This window comes from Pteropus vampyrus, unplaced genomic scaffold (genome assembly GCF_000151845.1).
Source record: "Pteropus vampyrus isolate Shadow unplaced genomic scaffold, Pvam_2.0 Scaffold194, whole genome shotgun sequence".
NCBI lineage: Eukaryota > Metazoa > Chordata > Mammalia > Chiroptera > Pteropodidae > Pteropus > Pteropus vampyrus.
Genome location: NW_011888975.1, coordinates 1,833,415 through 1,852,538, shown reverse-complemented (window position 1 = coordinate 1,852,538; position 19,124 = coordinate 1,833,415). Strand labels below are relative to the sequence as shown.

At 38.6% G+C, this 19,124-nt stretch overlaps 1 long non-coding RNA gene across 3 annotated transcripts in view; it reads right to left on the bottom strand.

Annotated features, from left to right (window-relative positions):
* LOC111746587 overlaps positions 1–19,124 on the bottom strand; it is a 44,841-nt gene that overhangs the window by 15,375 nt on the left and 10,342 nt on the right. Inside the window, exon 2 of one of the 3 annotated variants that reach the window (XR_002783187.1) lies at positions 11,181–11,417. The exons of the other annotated variants lie outside the window; for them this stretch is intronic. This is a non-coding gene — a long non-coding RNA (uncharacterized LOC111746587). The remainder of the gene's footprint in view (positions 1–11,180; positions 11,418–19,124) is intronic. 3 annotated transcript variants of the gene reach the window in all.

The following is a 19,124-nucleotide window of genomic DNA, read 5'->3' as shown; positions in this document are numbered from 1 at the left end:
TTCTGTTTGGAGATCTGATACCAGGAAAAGCTAAAAACAGTTCATCGTGATAACCAAGCATTGAAAATAAAAGTCAGAAGTAAAAAAGCATGGAGCACTATCTGTCCTCCTCTTTCATGAGCAGCATTAAAGGAATCAAAATATTTTAGAGCTAAGAAATCCTAAAGCTTATTTAGTCTCACCAGCTCATTTTATAATTGTGGAAACTGGGCAGGATTATTAACAGCATTTTAAGTAGTGGGATGGAAAAGGTTCCAGGTAAAGGAACTACATCTGCACAGACAAAGGGACGCTGACTGGGCCACCAGAAAACCCTGTCCAGATGGGCCAATCAGGAAGGATCGGAACATAAGATTAAAAATGAGTAGGGCTGAACGAATTTACGAAGGACCTTGAAATTTCCATTTGCAATTCGTGGATCAATTTTCTACTTTTCTAGAAATTTAGACATTGAATCATGTAGTTTAGATTTGGGAAGGAAATCAGGATACCGGATTTTCTTTCTCTCCTTCATAACACTTATTTAGTTGTAATTATTTATCTAATTTAAAAAAATTTTCCTATCCACTAGATAGTAATCTTTACAGCATCTAGCACAGTTGGCAGGCATATAGTAAGTACTCAGAACTATCTGTTGAATGAATGAGGTCATCTGAATTAACTTCTACACAGAGATGACATCTTTTTTTATAGCTTCCTGAACAGTCGAGTCTCTGAATATCCTCAGTGATGAAGCCTGGCCATCAGCCAGGTCTGCCCTGCCCTTGCCAGGCTGCCATTTTTGAGGAGCCAACTTCTTCTGGAAGAAGAGAGATGGACTTAAGGTTACTAGGATACTCTAAGTCAAAGGACATGAGAATATTAAATGCTTCTTACGTTTCTGGCAGCACTAGGCTTTAGGTAAGGTACAAGGAAATGAAATATACGAGGACCTTTCTGCACTTCTCAAAAAGCCTGTGGGAGCAGACATTACTATTCACACTTTCCATATAAAATAACTGAGGCTAAGCTTTGAGTATATTTTATTGAAGATCGTGAAATTGATTTGAAACCAGGTCTGGCTTAGAAACTCAGATGCTTCCTGACTTGCTATACTCCCTCTATTAAAAAGTATAAAACAGAAATGCTGTCCTCAAAGAAGTCACAATATAGCTGGAAGGACAGATCAGTAAACACCCAAGATAATGTTTATCACAAGTATGTAAAATGTACTAACCACAAAAAAGAAAGCTATTAGTTCAGCCTGGAGTTTCAAAATGTCAGAGAAGGCTTCACCAAAGAGACAGCTTCTGACCTGGGTTGTGAAGGTGACTGACAAGTAAAAGCAACCTGACTCATCAGGAAGAATCTCCCAGAAGGAGTCCAAGGACTCAGTGCAGCCAAAAGATTTTCTCATTGGGGCACAGTATGTTCCAGTTGGGCTGGCGATACACCCAAGTTAATATGCCCTATCTTCAGTGGGGTTTTTATAAGGTTTTGTTTGCCTGATATACATAAGTACCCGCTTAAATTCCTCCGTCTTGTGCAAACGCACAGACACACCAGCAGCAGCACATATGCCGTCGTGCGTGGACACATTGTCTCTGGTCCCCCTCTACTACACGGCCTCTGAGTCTTAACAAACAAGGCACTCAGTTTACGTGATTATAAGAATACAACCAAAGGAATTTTAAATACCAGACGTGGTTAATTTGACTTCAATGTTACAGATATTTGTCTAGCACCAAAATTTAGGACCGGGGTAAATAAAGACTAAGTAGCAGTAGAGAAATTTCCTGAACTTTTCAAGTTCGTAACAGAAATTGGCAAATGTTCTCTGCAATTTGCTTTTAATGCGGATGGAACCAGGCTCTCATGGAAACAGATACCTTCCTGTACATTTATTGCTTGTTACAAAAAAAAAAAGACTGTGTCTGGCATTAAGGCAGCCACACAGACCACCTCACTCCCTTGCTTAGAAGAGACTCAATGGGGAATTTAAAATTAAAATTCCAGCTTTTTCGTCACACAGAAAACTATCGAACAGGAATTTGCTAATTTGCTGGTATTATAATATTCAAACAGGACAACAGGGGTTATTTGAGATGTTCAGTCAGTGGTTGATTTGTGACTATTGCTCAGCTGTTAATAGGTATTGTGAGAATGACTTTGGAAAAAAGCATTGCTACTCCTGAACAATGCCTCTCACCATTCAATAGGGTTGGAGTCTTTGGCAGCAAACGTTACATTTTAAGTTTCTTCCACCCAACACAAATCCATCTGGCAGCCAGTGAAACAGGGAGTGACTGTGTAGCCAAGATGGACTGGATATAACATCCATTTTATAATTTCAATAATACTGAAGCTGAGGGTGGCATGTGTCAGTGATTTTGGCACGATTCAACTACCAGGTTAAGAAAAATATTGAAAAATGATGGTGGGAAGTGATATGAACAGCGTGTGGAAAGAAGTCTAATTTGAGAATGGACCTGACTTCCTTAGTCTTAAACTTGATATGACTCAAATTCCCAGCACGCCATGGTTTGTACAACTGGGGAGTCTTAATGAGGTCACGGAAGATGATGCAGAAGCGACATTAAATCCTCGCAATGAGTCTTTAGAGAGCAAGTGCTATTGCTGATGCTGAAGAAAATTTAGAAGATTTTTCAGTGCAAAGAGTTTTAAATATGTTCAAAGCAGCCTAATATACTTCCGAAAGAGGTGCTAGAAATGGGAACCACAGCAGTGAAGTGTTAAAGAAGATGCTGAAAGCATCAGCCCACAATGAAGTGAATTAGGAAGAAAAAAGAAAAGACATCTCTTTAGAGAAACTCAGCTCTACCTGGATTCACAGAAAGGCAAAGGAGTCTGAACCCAGGAAGAGAAAGTGGAGGAAATGATGCTTCTAAACAACCTGGTCTTTCTTCCACGTTGTCACATTGACCTTCTCAGGGAAAATAATCTTGGAACTTTAGAATTAGAAGGAATATTAGAGATCACCTCCCTCAACCCCGTTATCATACAACTGGGTGAATAACTCAAGGCTGCACAGCTAGTAACTGGTCAACCAGGACTAGAGCTGATCTTTCAGACTCTGGTGTTCTCTGGTTCAGAATCAAACACTCTGGATCTAGATAGATCTTGTTTCTTTAGTAATGAGCTATTGTATATTAACATGATTCTGCAGGTTTAATGCCGTTTTCTCTTCTGTCTTGTTTCATAGAATTATTAGAATAAAATGAAGATGCAGCATGTAGCATTCAAAAATAAAGGATTCCTACTAGATGGTATTTCCTAGGTTAGAGATGAGAATTAACTTGTTTTTTCCCCCAAGTTCTAGCACAGATATTACATTTACTTAAGTAACAATGAAATGAACTGAAATACTTCCATTTTAATGAACTCTGGACAATCTGAGGTTGTGTACAGCAGGGAAGCCATCTGGTAGGCACCTTCCCAAAAGGATGTATGTTTAAAACAATAAATGTACTCTTTGGGAAAAAGCAATACCCTTCTGTAACACAGGCTTAGGTCTAATAATAACTTAGAGGTATAGAACTGGTTGGAAAAAAACTGTTATATTACATTTCCAAACTTCAAATTTCAACAAATAATTTGTAATTACTATGCAGCTTATTCCTTATTTCCCTCTTTTGGTCAGGGAAAATCCTACTGAAACTAATTTTTCTTACATCAGCAAACTAAATAAATTTAATTTAAAAAGATATACAGGACCACTCATTTGGTTAATAATTAAATGCAACTGACATCTTAAATATATTATCAGCATTTATGACCAACTTATTCATTAAATATTTCAGCCAAGTTATAATTCAGTTTAAGGTTCCCACTTGAATTTTCTAATAGAAGTACTCCACTGATATAAGCTGACATTGTTTCATTTGCTATCTAGTTTTAAGTGGACGAACACATACCAAATATTTGAATTCATAAAATGTTGATCTTTAAAAATTTACTTTTTCTACTTGTCTGCATATTTTCTTAAATATCTTGGCTAACAAATCCTTTTTCTTCTTCTCCAGAGGACGTTCATGATTCGGCACATAAAAATGACACCCTCTCTCATTTCGGAAATGGCTGAAGTGGGTATATTTTGTGAAAATTGCCTAGCTTTCTATCAGTTGTCAGGAAATAAAACTAATCCAAATTGGCACCCTTGATGCTGCCTCCAGCTCCAGAGCAGAGCAATGCAGTTATCTTCATCGTCAGAAAGTTCCAGGACCAAATTCTACTAGGAGACACAGTACTGTTGCTAAGGAAATAAGATACCTAAGAAAAATGAAGTTGATCCCCAAATTTGGTTCTCCTGACTGAGGAAACTTCGGATAGTGTATTTTGATATACAGAACATTCACTGCCATCAAGATCTTCTTGGGTTCTTAAATTCCTGTAGACCAACATCTTTCAATGTTCAGAGATGGCAAAGTGTCCCCAGAGACATCCTCACATCTTGTGACAGCAATGCCATGAAAATCCCTCATACAAGAAGTTTGGTGTGTCAAAATGTAGTCTTAGGTGGACTTTGTCAACTCAGGACAGACAGCAGTATTTTAATGTACATTCATAACTTCCTGCATTTTTAAGTTTAGAAAAAACTTAACTCCTATTTCACTTATAGAAAAGTTCTACAAGGAACAACATCCGTATACTTTGGCTTGAGTAAACTATAAACAGGGATTCGCTTAGCAACAGTCTCTAGTTTAGGGTAAGAGGAATCCAGAAGAATGAGAGCATCATCATGTGACCTGCATATTGTCCAAGGTGGTATGAGAGCTTTCTTTATCGAAAGTCCAGACCAGATAGATCAAGTAAATTGATTCACTCCAGAAGTAGTTCAGTGAGGATCCAGAGAATGCTGTAAGAAGGGTCGAGTATTGTTTTTGAGAGCTACTGGGGGTCACACTGCAGACCACGGGCTGTGGAGGCCGACAGATCTGAGTTTGAATTCTGGCTCTACCACCCACTAGCTGACTGACCTTGCAAAAAAGTGAATCCCTCTGAACCTATTTCTTCATCTAGAAAGCGGAGATAAGACTGACTATCTAAGTGGCTGCTACGGGGTCAGATGGGGGATCAGATGGGCACCAGAGTGTGAATGCTTAACACAATCCTGGCCATACAGTGAGAGATGGGAAAAAAAAAGGTTACTGCAGAAGATGGGAGATGTGATCAAAAGGCTTAAAAAGGTTACATGGACTAAACAGAGAGAAGCAGTGTGTTATCACTGGAGGGCGTGACAAGCCGAAAACCCCATTTAAATTTTCATGTTTTCTAAGTAAAAGTATTGATTATTTGTAACCAATATAAACCAAATTCAGGATTAGAATAAAATGTAGATTTCAAATAATTGGAGATGATTTGTAAAACTACATGGGTACAGGATATCTAGATGTATTATCATCAATCAATGGAAAAGTTAACCAACTAAAGAAGACAAAAAGATGTGAAAGCCTTCAGAGTATTACTTGCTCCTGATAACTAATAATTTCAAAATACCCCTTACGGATTTCTTCACTCAGCTGGACATGTAAGAAATGACACAACAGCCTTCTCGTTTTCCTCTGAAGTCAATTGTCCATCTTGTCCCCAAACCATTTGTTCAATAGTTTAAAACTTAGATTATAATTTTGAGATATACATAAGCCAAATCCGCATTTTTATTCCCAAAGAGGCTAAAAACATGTCCTATGCTCCAAAAATTTAGTTCATTTTAAACATTTGTGAAACATGCTATTTCCATTTATCAGGGCAAGGTGCTGTACAGTCTAGAGGAGGTTAACAGAACCTAAGAGTGGAACATATATAATTTGAAACAAACATGTTCGACATTATATTTCTTAATATCTAGAAACAATAAAAGATTTTTCAAAAGCTAACAAAAAAGAGTTCAATACAGTTTTCTTGGCTGGTGAAGAAACTCAGAAAACAGAAAATGAAGGAGCAATCATCCCTCTCGCTTTCCTCACCCATCCTGATCTTCCCCTTCGCAGGCAGGGCATAAACTAATTTCCAGAGAAACATGAGATTTTTCTTTATCAAAGAGGGGCAGAGGTTACAAAAAGGTTGAGAAACACCTTTAGAAACCCACCGGCTGGAGAACTACTTAGACATCACTAGGGGCAACATATTCTCCCCAAGAGGCATGCTTCAGGAAGGAGATGAACTGAAGCCTTTAATCTCCTCTGTGGTAAATGGAGCCCCAAAAATCAGATTATAAACACTGGATAAACACAGCTCAACTGGTTCCACCAAAGATCGTACTGCAGTGACTGTGTCAGACCCTTGCTATCAGTCCTCTTAGAAGGAGTAACTCTAAGTCAGAACAGGACCCCAGAATGAGGACTGGCTTCTTTACACAACTGCTAATCCTACATTCATTTAAAAAGGAAAATGGAAAAACAAATATTACTCTTTTAATTGTCAGTTTTATGTGAATTTAATATGGGTTACTCTTTTTAAAATTGGAGGTAACATTGGTTAATAACAGAAGTTTCAAGTACACAATTCTGTAATACAACATCTGTATATTGTATTGTGTGCTCACCACCCAAAGTCCAGTCTCCTTCCATCACCATGTATTTGACCCCCTTTACCTTCTTCACCTTCTTGCCACCCCACATCACCTCTGATAACCACCATACTGTTGCGTCTGTGAGTTTTTGTTTGTTGCTATTTTATATCCCACATGAGTGAAATTATATGGTTACTGTCCTTTTCTATCTGACTTATTTCACTTAGCATGATACTCTCAAGATCCATCCACATCATCACAAATGGCAGCAGTATTTTCATCCTTTCTTATAGCTGAGAAGTATTCCATTGTATTTATTCACTACATCTTCTTTATCCAATCATCTATCAAAAACGTGTATTTATTCATTGTATTTATTCACTACATCTTCTTTATCCAATCATCTATCAAAAACGTTTCCATGTCTTGGTTATTGTGAATAATGCTGTAATGATCATAGGGGAACATGTACCTTTACAAATAAATGTTTTCAAAATTTTGGGGTAGACAGCCAGAAGAGAGATTGCTGGGTCATAAGGTAGCTCTATTCTTAATTTTGTGAGGAACCTCCATACTGTCTTCCATAGCGACTGTACCAATTTACATTCCCACTAGCAGTGTATGAAGGTTCCTTTTTCTCCACATCCTCTCCAACATTTATTTCTTACTTTATTGATAATAGCCATTCTAACAGGTATGAGGTGGTATCTCATTGTGGTTACATTTCACTTATAGCTAGTGAAGTTGAGCATCTTTTATCTGTTGGCAATTTGAATGTCTTCTTGAGAAAAGAGTTCAGGTCCTCTGCCCATTTTTTAATTGGATTGTTTTTTGTTGAGTTGTATGAGTTCTTTATATATTTTGAATATTAGCCCCTTATCAGAGGTATCATTTGCAAATATCTTCTCCCATTCCATCAGTTGCCTCTTTGGTCAATGGTTTGTTTTGCTGTGCAGAAGCTTTTTCATTGGATATAATCCCACTCGTTTATATTTGCTTTTACTTTCCTTGCTTTTGGAGTAAATTCACAATAACCTCTTTGAGACCAAGGTCCTTAAGTTTAGTACCTATGTTTTCTATGTATTTTATTGTTTCAGGTCTTATATTTGTCTTTAATGCATTTTGAATTAATTTTTGTGCATGGTGTCAAACAGTCTAGTATCATTCTTTCGCATGTGGCTATCCACTTTTCCCATGTTACTCTTTTTCAAATGACCTTTCACTTATGTGAGACTTGCACTGATATATCCATTTTTCTGAAAAACCAAAGTATTTTTGCTTATACTGAGTCTAATCGCCTTCTCCTACTTCAGTACCTTCCATTAGATTTTTATTTCTTTGTGTTATTGAGATACCTGCCCAGTGTGTTTTCAACTCCATTTCTCTGCAGTTCCTCATTAAGGTTAAAAAATTTTATTAAAATAGTATTTTACACAATAGAAAAAAATCACTTCTCTTTGGGCAATAATAACTAGTTCAAGATGATCTGCACAGCTCTGAATAACTATAGAAACGCCGAGTTCTGATATTCATCTCCAGAATGTTTCAGGAAAGTTTGTGTTATTAATGACAGTTCATTATTTTAAGTATAAATTTATATTGTCAAAATTATCAGTGGATACTTGAGCTTATATTAGCAGAGCTACCTCTTTCTTACATTATAAAGGAAATAAATATATTGGAGACAAATGAATTGTGTCAATTCTGGGCTGTAGGTGACTGTTAAGCAGGTTGTAACAAAGACTCAGGGTCTGGCTGATAATGCAGTTAGAATGAGGATGGGCTCAAGGCCAAGCAGATGCTAACAGTTCCGAATCTCAAATAGTGGAGGTTGTTTGCAGAGTGTGTAAGAGAAAGGCCTATGCAGCTCCGTGAAAATGTCCCATTTCCCTGAAAGTACCCTGAAGGGTACTTAAAGGCAGCATTGACTGTCACTGATAAAGGCTCACCATTTAAGTGCCAATACCAGGATTGCCTGAACTGCAGAGCAGAGCCGCTATGCAGGTAAAATACTGGAGAAGACAGTTGAGCTCATCCAGAGATGGGCTGAAATAAAGTTATAAAATCAGTTATGGAAAACAGGGAGCTTTGGGATCATCTGCAGCAGCTGAGTCAGCCTTCCTCTCATGTCCCAATGGGCAACTCCAAACTCCTGCTGTATGCAGATGTTTTATCCCAGTGGATAGTTTGGGAACTGGGCAACAACTGCATAAGGTGGACCTGACTCCTGAGATGCTTCATTGGCAGTGGGTCCCTGATATCAAACTCAGAAGATCTCTTTGAAAACCAACTGCTTAACTGTGGGTAACTTGAATAAACCATTGCATTTCTCAGACTGACCACTGGATATTTTTGTCATCTCACTGCCTTGTAAGCCAAGACAGGTTCATATGAGCCAGTCTTCTAGTGGATGAAGAAAGGAAATAGATACGAAATGCCAGATGCCACTGGTGACTGGATACAGACTGAGAAAGAAATCATGACGTGGGCCTACACCACTAGCACTACTTTCAGTGGAGGACGAATCTCTAAGGCCCCACTGTGGTCAGCCTGGTGAAGAAAACAAGAGCAGCCTCTTCCAGGACTTTAGTCCAGACTCAATTATCTGCTTCCAGATGGTGAATTCAGAGAATCACTCTTAGGCTTGATGATAACTTTTAGATTTTCTTCGGAACCTAATAAATCGTTTCTGACATTTGAGTCTCCACATAATATGAATAGGGACCAAACAATTTGGAGATGGCTGAAACAAATATTCTACATATTGGTTTGCTCTCAATCAATATGGGCTGGATAAATTTAAGAGGATTTTCAGGATTTTGACGTCAGTTTCTATAGCACTGATATGACTAAGACCGATATTCCATTTCTCAATCCTTATGATTTCAAGAATGTCAGTTCTACTTAACATTTATCGACTATGCCCAAAACACTGATACTCAGATAACTAAGAAATAATCTCTGTCCAAGTAGCAGAAATCACATGAAAATGTAAGTTAACTTCAAAAGGAAGTGGGGCTAGTTTCCTGGGATACTGTTCCTTACAAACAGATACATAATCGTGTAAGTATGGAGGCAAAGTTTGATTTTTGATATACTTTTTTTTTTTTTCCAGTAAAAGGAACTATAGCTTTCATCAGAGTAGAAACTGGTCAAGATCACTGCTTTTCAGTTTAAGCTATAGTTTCTATTTCTACATATTACCAGATATGGATTGATCATGATACCAGATCAGCAAAAATTCAAAGCCACGGAGTAGCCTTATTTCACTAGCAGTTTTGAACAGCAGAATAAGCAATCTTAGTAACATGAGCAGAAAAATATTATAACAATCTGAAATAGGAAGAGTTAATATAACATAAAAGTCATCAAAGCAATTAATGGGAATTCAGTGTAAAGGAAAGTTAATAGAATAAGGTTGCCTACCTAATTTAAAGCAAGCCGGAATCCACTATTTGAAATATTAAGCAGATCATTTGGGGCTCCCAGCATTGGAAGAGGGACCATCCTGTTGAATATCATAATCCTAGAAGCAGACATTTGATGTTTATCAAGTGAACGGAGTCAGAAAATCTTGGGAACCTGGCACTCGTGGGCCAGGTGGTATTAGCCCCCCGCCATCATAAAACCTGTAGCACTTTCAAGTGCTAATGTCTGGATTCTGCAATGAATCCACAGGGAAGAGAGCCCTTAGCAATATTAAAAATGTGGGACTCATTTTTCGGAGCAGAGTCAGAAGGTGGAAATGACCTGGGAGCAAAAAGAGGGGAGGGAGGACTTTGAAATGAAGTATACACATCACATTCACTGAATTGCCTAGACCAGCTTCTGTCTACAGCCAGTATCTAACCAGTAAAAGGGACAGTGGTTTACTCATTCTTATAAAGAACTAGAGTCATTTCTACCATATATAAGTTAGTCAAGACTTCCATGGTGTAATAAATGCCTGAACATGGATTTTTCTTACATACATATGCATGTTGGGTAAGGTGCGGCATGCATAAATCAGAATCCAATACAAAATTCCACTCATAAATGACAGATTTTCAACAATCTGACCTTACCCTTCAGTTAATAAAAGCACCTCTGTGTTTGAAATATACCTATTCATGACATGCAGCTCATTTTATCTTGTTTCCATATGGATGGGACTGGCAACGGAGAAAACAATGACAAATCTGTCTCCACTGAAACTTGTTCTACCAAGCCTCCCGCCTGCCACTCCATCTCCTGTTCCCTTGCGCCCCAACCAAGTGGCTCTGAGATACAGAAGAGCACTAGGGCACCGCTGGTGGTGGCTGCGCCCTCCCACTTGGGTACAAGTCAGTCTAGCAGTGGAGACCATGGCCTGCGCAGCCCCCCACGAGCCAACATGAGGGCAAACCATCCGCTCCTATCCTCAGCCCCCGCCCCCAGCCGAGCAGGGGACAGGCATTAAGGGCGCCTCCGCTTCCCCCACGTGCACTCTCTCACAAGCCCCCTTTGTTCCCTGCCCTCCGACCCATCTATGTGCTAAAGCAGCCGCTGCCCAGATGTTCTCTATCAAAGCCTGAGCCATGCCAGCCAGCTCTGGCACGCAGGAAAGCGCAGGGAGCACTGGCCCTCCAGAAACACCGCCCCCGCCCCTGATTTCTGCAAATATTTTTAAATGCTAATGGGTTCCACTCACCCCCAACCTAGAGGAAGGTTACAGAACAGGGCTCTGTGTGTCCAGCACATTAGCAGGCCGGGGACCCTGTCTGGCGCCTGGGCTCTGTCCCACCCCCGGGGCGTCGGCTGGGCTCCTCGCTCCTAGAACTGTGGAGGCCAGTTCCACAGCGTTCCAGTGACCGAGGTCAGATGGGCGGTTGACAGGAAAGTTGCTCCGAGCTACGAAAAGAAAGGGCTCTATCTTGCTCTGAAGTTTCTGAAAGCAAGAGAAAGATCCTTTGAGCATCTCCAAATTAAATTTTGAAATGTTTATTTCTTTTCTCATCTTCATCTTTTTTTTCCTATTAAAAATTTTTTTCTGGCTCAACAGACAGGCACAGAACCATTTTATGTATGCACTGGTACTTGGGTATCATGTCCCTTTTGACACAACTTAATGACAGAAAATTGGTACATTAACAGAAGCTGTGGTGCAAATTTTAATAAAATGGAAACTTAGAACTTTTCTATGGGGATGGGAAAGTGATATGCATTTGGAGGAAGAAGCAAGGATGGCACACAATTATCACAGGAGAGACTTATTCATCTTACTTGCATTGTGACAGCTGTTTTAGGGCCCAGCTGGAAGTTTCTAAAAAGCCTAGTTTCCAAAGATAAATGAAAGCCACCCTTGAAGATGATTAGTTTTTAATCCTGTCCTGATAATCTCACTGGTCGCTCTGGGAACTAATTGCTCAGATGTAACCATCTCTAGGCGCTGGTTTCTCCATGGCTGCAGCTCCCTGCGGCTTGTAAAGTCAGCGCTGGACGGAGGCAGCTCGCCTCCTGCTCCCACCCACACAGCGAGCAGAGGACCAGACTCTCAGGTCTTCAGATAATCCCACCAGGATCCAAAGACTTCAGAACATGCCATCACACCATCAGCAGACCTGCTTCAAGTGAAATTTTATTCTACCACTTTCTACTGAGGGGCAGTGGAGATTTAGGACCTCAATGAAATTTGACAGCAGAGCAAATGCAGAGTTACACAATCCAGACAACTCTTGAGAATTTTGAGAAAATCACTTACTGACACATCAGCCTAGGCACTGAGAAAGGAAACTGCACCTTATCATCTACATTCACGAGATTTTCTATTCCACTGTCTTCAGTAGCATTTTAAAAACTCTTCTAGGTTTATCCTACCCAGGAAATGGTTTGATTGTTCATTGAAGAAATCTCTCCCCCAAAACCCCCACCAACTTCACTGGAAAGCAAGAATCTGTGCCCTCAGATTCTCTGAATCCCTGGCCTCAAAATCTTCCCCTTCCTTTTTTCTACCAATTCTGGATTTACTGGCCAATCTTAATCAAGTCTCCACACTAAAAGAGCAGATTTAAACCAAACTTCCAATCCTCAATAAACTCTGGCCTCACCCTTCCCCCTTCCCCTCTCCTAGATGCTGCCAAAGCTTCATGAGGTCATACGTAATATCTCACCACAGCAAGCAATAACCTCAGCTCTACCTTACCCACACATTGTGTTGGTGATATTTAGGGAGCCAGCTCTTGACACTCAAATTATTCTTCTCTATTATTTAAAAAGTTCTGGGATAATTTTAAAAAACTGAAATTAAGACTTTCCATTTTTAGTTAATTCTAAAATAAAGTTTAAATAATTTTAAGCAAAGCTTTACTTAATAAGCTAAAAATGATAGTTAGTTAATGCAGTGCAGACCAAAATACTGCTAAATGTTTCTGTCAATGTTAAATCATTTGGACTTTTCGGATATGAAAAAACCTACTGTAAAGAATTCTATTTTTGGTAGTCTCTGAAACTGTGACTCACCCAGGTTCATACTGATAAGGCACCAACAAAGCAACTATCTAATATCAGGCAAGAGTGTAACCAGATAAAGCACACATGAGACTTCGCTGAATATGCGACACAAATTATTTTTAATCAGCAACCAAACAAAACAGTTATAAATACCTCATAAAAGATAGGTGTCTCACCAAACATGATGGTAATCAAACAGACCCCCAAAAACTCTGGAGGAGAGCTGAGCTAGGTCAAAGGAAAGCGCTGTAGGATAACCACTACCCAGTTTACACATGCTTTTGTTAAGGGGGGAAAAAAACAAAGGAATTACAAATCTAATGAAGGTTTTAGATACAATAGTGTTTCTCAGGCTAAGTCAGTAGACTCTAGGAGTCTGCAAAATTTTTGACTTTCTTTATAAGGGGGACCCGTAAGTTCAAGGACCACTGCTATATATAATGTAAATCCTTACTTACACCAATATAAAGAAGGCAGGTAAACATAATTTTTTCATCTGTTCTACATCCCAAAAAATCAGAGAAAGCATTAAAAGTAAAAATAAACCCACAAGGCTAGAATGCTGGGAAGGATAGCATTAGTGTCCATGAACAGAATTTTCTGGTAAATCAGATCAGACTGACTGCAAATTCCAAAAAGCTTAATCCCATAAAAATCAAAGCAAAAATATCCTGAAAATTTGAGTTTACCCAGTAGAACCCTAGATTAAATCTGTGACTCAGAGGCCCAGAGCAGGCAGGTAATTAAGGGCAGCACAACTGCCAGTTTCCACTGACAAAGTCACTTGCTTTGGTGTTTCCCAAAGCAGAAAGCATGATTACTTGTCTCCCATAAAAATGAGAGCTCTAATCCAGAATAGACAGAATGGACTATGGGAGAAATATGTGCCCCCAAGTAATCAGGAGGGCTGGGAGAGCTCACAAAAGAAAAGTACCCCCTACAACCAAGCCTGCCCTGTCATTCTCTCCTGTGCAGAGCAACAGAGCCAGGGCTCACGCAGTCACCAAGGAACAAGCATCAGGCTGATGAATGTGTTCTAATACACTACGGTGATCAGCCTAGCCAGGGGGTCTTCATCTCCTTGTGACAGGGACCCCGTTGGCTGTCTGATGAAGCCTATGGACCCTTTCTCAGAATGTTTTGAAAATGTACACTATAAAAAATAGGATTTAAAATGATGCAAATTACATCAAAATGAAACTCTCAAAATATCTTTTAAATTATTAATGCAAAATGACAAGATCTAGCAGTAGGTCTACTGCTGCCAAAATTTTGAAGTGGTGATTATAATCCACACTTACAAATTAATGTGACATGGAAATGTATGTTTTCTGTCGGTGACAGTCACAGATTCTGCTAGTACTTCTGTAGTTGCTGCCTACATTCATAATAGAAAAAATTGCTAAGTTTCATTTCAAGGCCAGTAAAGAAAAATTGTGATTTCTTCCATCTAAATGAATGGACACCTGAATTCTATCCAGGAGCTCCTTAGTGATCTCTGACCCTCAAGCTACAAGCCTCTGATGTAGACCTTCATCTACGAATAAGAACAAGCGAGCAAATATCAAACATGTGAGGTCAATCAAATGTTTTTTAAAACACCAAATTCCATAAAAGAATTCCCTAGGAAAGTATTGAAAATTGGAAAAAATAATAAAATAATCTCAATTAATAACTACAGATCGTTTCAAAAGGAAAAGGTGTCAACTAACAAAATACATATGAGGTCAACCAAATGTTTTAAAAAACATCAAATTCTATAAAAGAATTCCTGAGGAAAGAAAATTATTGGAAATTGGAAAAAATAATAACTACAATTAGTAACTACAGATAGTTTCAAAAGGAGAAGGTGTCAACTAACAAAATGCATCAATCAAAACAAGATGCTATGAAAAAGCAGTTTCTTTGAAAATTATCATAATTAATGAAATATGGGCCGACTTGCAGAATGAAGGAAACTAGCAAGCTGGAAGGGTAAACAGATTCTATCAAAATTCAGAGAAAAGGTCACATTAAAAGAATAAGAGAAATGCATCTGCACGTGTATGTGTATATGTTCACATACATGTGTATGTATATATATACTGAATTTAAAGTGCGATGAATCTATCTACCTACCTACCTACCTACCTATCTATCTCACCTTAAATTCATCCTGGCCTAGGCAGGGATATAAAGAGTACAAATTTATTGTTTCTTGATATATGATTTCTATTAACTAAAGGTAAGGGTACGGTTTAGCCACATTACTATTTGATCTCCATTTTATTAATGGAATCCAAAGATTATCTGGCCCAGAACTATCTTAAACTTAGAATGGTTTACAAAACTGTCTGCTCTTCTGAGTATCAATAACGGCTTCACTGTATCTCTTATTCACATATGTTGAATCTTATGTAAATTAAATTACCTAAAAGAAACACTTTATTCAAAGTGGTTGGCTAACTACAGTAATGAGTAGGCATCTTAAAAAAACAAAAAACAAACAAAAACAATACTTGAGGAAAAAGAGTGCATAGATTAAGAGTCAAACTCTTGAGTCAGACTGCCTAGGTTAATCCCGAATACCAGCTATGGCAATTTGGAGAAGTTACCTAAACTCTGTTCCCCAGTTTCCTCATCTGCAAAATGGGAGGGATAGTAGGGTTGTAGTGAGGGTTCAAAAAAATAATACATGAAAAATTCTTAGAATAGAGACTGTCACAATAAATGTCAGCTACAATTATATTAATATTTTCTCCGAAGACATCTTTCCCAGACCCTATTAGCATTCTATCACACAAAAGATGGCTGCTTTGACAAATCCAGCTCAGAGTTCATTCAGGGCAGAACAAAGATTCTTTATGAAAAACAAGGAGCACAAATAAAAAGTGACCACTTCAACTTTTTCTACCTCCATCCATTTTGTCAAGCCACTTATCTAATAGCAACTAGAGTTTCTAACCAGTCTTTTGCTCAAAATGTTCCATCAGATAAGGTAACTAAATCCTGTCGAAACTTTCCCAGGTGGTCTATGCCCAAAGTAACAGTCCATCTGACCCAGTTAAATCAATTTTTTTCTGTTAAATTTAGGCCATTATAACTGACGGCTTCCAAGTTGCATGTTTAGCAAATATAAAAGTATCTCACTCCAGTGGCCTGCTGGAACAGGCTGGCACCAGCTGCAAGTTGACCAAGTGCATCTTTTCCTCCACATTTCATATTTACACTATGGGAATCAGCAAATCCAATAAGTCAAGGTGCTTGTTGGTTTCATTAAACATTACCAGCAAATCTTATCTCTAGTCCAAAAGAATCACCTTGTGAAATCCCAGAGTTAAGGGGCCCATATTATCTTTTACAATGCAGCTTATTTTGAGGACAGGTATCAGAAGATATCCTGATTTGATATACAAAAGAAATATGGTTAAAAAAATAGACAAGTGAGTTTCTATAATATTTCTATTTGTAAATCTAGCTATCTATTCTGGTTTAAAAATTTGAGCATAGCTCTTTTCAGATACTAGTGGTAATTATGTGGTTTGATATTAAGTTAACTTGGAAATATTGATACATGATATAAATACTCTTAGAAATTCAGTGTTTTATTCAAAACAGTTTAAAATCAGAATATTTTATTTTGCTCTGGAAATTTTATAAAGGTGTTTTGCCAAAAGCATTAAATATTTGATTCTACTTGTTAAGATTTGCAGGAACTGCTTTAAATTTATTATAAAAAATAACAGCAACAGCAACACATTTTCCCCTTTCATTAAGGCAGTGAAAAAAAAAAAAGAACTTTAAGAGCTTTTCCATAAAAATGCTCTAAAATATTCCATTAAAATTAAAAGGCAACTGCCATTTCACACGTGGTCAGATTTAACTATTCGAAGTTATTTTAAGTCTATCAGTCCCCAAAGACCAAACTACCTGAGAGCCCAGCTGTGTTCAAAGATCCCCAGAACCCAGCCTCCAGCAATGGGTGGGGCTAATACAAAAGGCCTTAGACCAGAGCAGGGAAGAACGATTCTGGTCTGGGTTCGATATTAGTATTCTGCTCTGCCCAAATCCTCACCTGATTATAGATTTCTTAATGAAACGACTGACCTGCAATGGCCAGGGAGAAGCCTACAGAAGAGCAAGGAGCTTGGAACAAAAGCCTAGTTTCAAAATCGATAGCCTGTGACCCCATGTCAGCAACGGTGAACTGAGAATCTTAAAAGCCAGCAGCAATCTTCCAAGGTTGTGAGAAATAATAGCATTTCAGTTGAAATCTTAAGCTCTTGTGATTATAAAAAGTATTTTTAAAGTGCTACAATAATATGCACACCTGTCATTAAATATTATACTCCTTCTGGTATGGTTCTCCTTGCCTAGTTTTGTTTTATAGCAATAGTTCTGCATTTTAAATATGGTTCAAACATTAGTTACCAATGATATGTAGTTTCATGCACAAGTTAACTTATTAATCTATTTCTTAGGGTGGTCCATTATACATACATTTAATTAGCCCCACAATCAGATTGTTAAATACTTGTTTAAATGTCCCAAATATCAAGAAGTAAGAATACCCTATATTTTTCAGGAACTTATTATTGACTTTTGTACTTAAACCTTAACGGTCTCTGGCAGTATCCTTGTTAGGGTCTCCCAGACCCCTACAAACTGTGACTTGACTTACTACTTACCTTAGTACCGGATGCTGATGTCTTTGGAATTTCATTTTTTGGTATAAGAGAGAGTTGCCAAACAAAACAAAACAAAACAAAAAGGCAAATAACTTCTAAATTTAAAAAATGAACAAAAATGATATGGTAACTAAATGAAAAGGTCAAAAGACTTGCCAAGGAGTATTAACATCTTACTTCCTGAACGGGTGTTAGAAATAGGATTTAGGGGCGGGAGTGTTTTGTTCGGTTTGCTTGTTTAAAGTACAGGAGTAAAAGCTATATATATTTGGGATATAATTCTGATTCTTCCATTTGCATGACCCTAAGTAAGTCACTCAACTTCACGTGACTTCCAGATTTCATCAGATTTCCTTTCGGGTCCATCAAAAAATAAGAAAACAAAAATAATAAGCAACATTTTAATGATCTTTATATAAATATGGTATAAACACTGAAAAAAGATAGAGCAGTGTTAAAACTTTCAGGTAAGATCATTGACCTTCCTTGAAATATCCGTTAAGAAATTCTCAGCCTCTGCTTTAGAATGATTTCTTAAAGTATGGCTACATTATTTCAAGTGAAGGATTTCACCGACTTCACACGCACACATACTTACTTGCCTGCAGGCCCCTGGCTTTTTTCCTACCCGAATCAAGGAGGAGCAACTGCCAGTCTACTCGCCTACGCACTTACTGTGAGCTCAACTCTGTGTGCTGGAACGCTGCCACACATTTATGAGCGCCTAAGGGATATTGGATAGTTGTCATCTTTCTCCTGCTCCCTCCGACCACACCAAATACCCTGGCAAAGTTGCTGCACCTGGACACTGCATTCCCTGCAGAGCACCTTGTTACCAAAATTGTGGAAAACTTGGACAAAGTTCAGAGAAGAGCTACTAAAATGATTAAATGACTGAAGGGACCAATTTATAAGGAACTCAGAAATGTTTAGTTAAGTGGTAATTACCCTAAAAAAGGTGTGGTGGCTCTGGCATTATGTTTGAATTCCAAGCCATAATTGGCAACGAGGCCTCGTTTCAGGCCTCCACATTCAGAAATATTCTGAGGAGGGGGCAGAACCTCACTCTTGCTTGACCATTGCACAGGCTGCTTGGGTGGTATTCACACCCAAGTGTAATGACCTCCACAGATACACACAGAAGGCACCACCACCAGAGCAGAGAGCTCATTTAAGAAGGCTGAAGGATGCGTAAAGGGAAATTTCAGGAATCATAAGAAGTCTGAGCTGTGAAGGGCCAGTTCCTCCATCCCAGGTAAGCACCTACCCACACCCCATCACCAATTTCTGCCTGATGGGTGGTACCATTTAATAAGAGCTGCCGGTTGAATCCAAGTGTGGAAACTGTCAGATACACTGCTGCGATGTGGATCCCTTTGAGAACGACAGTTCCCTCCTGGACAGAGGAAAAGCTAAGAATACTCTAATGGTTAAGGAGGTCGCAAAAGATCATTCCTCAGAGCATTTCCCAAAATGTC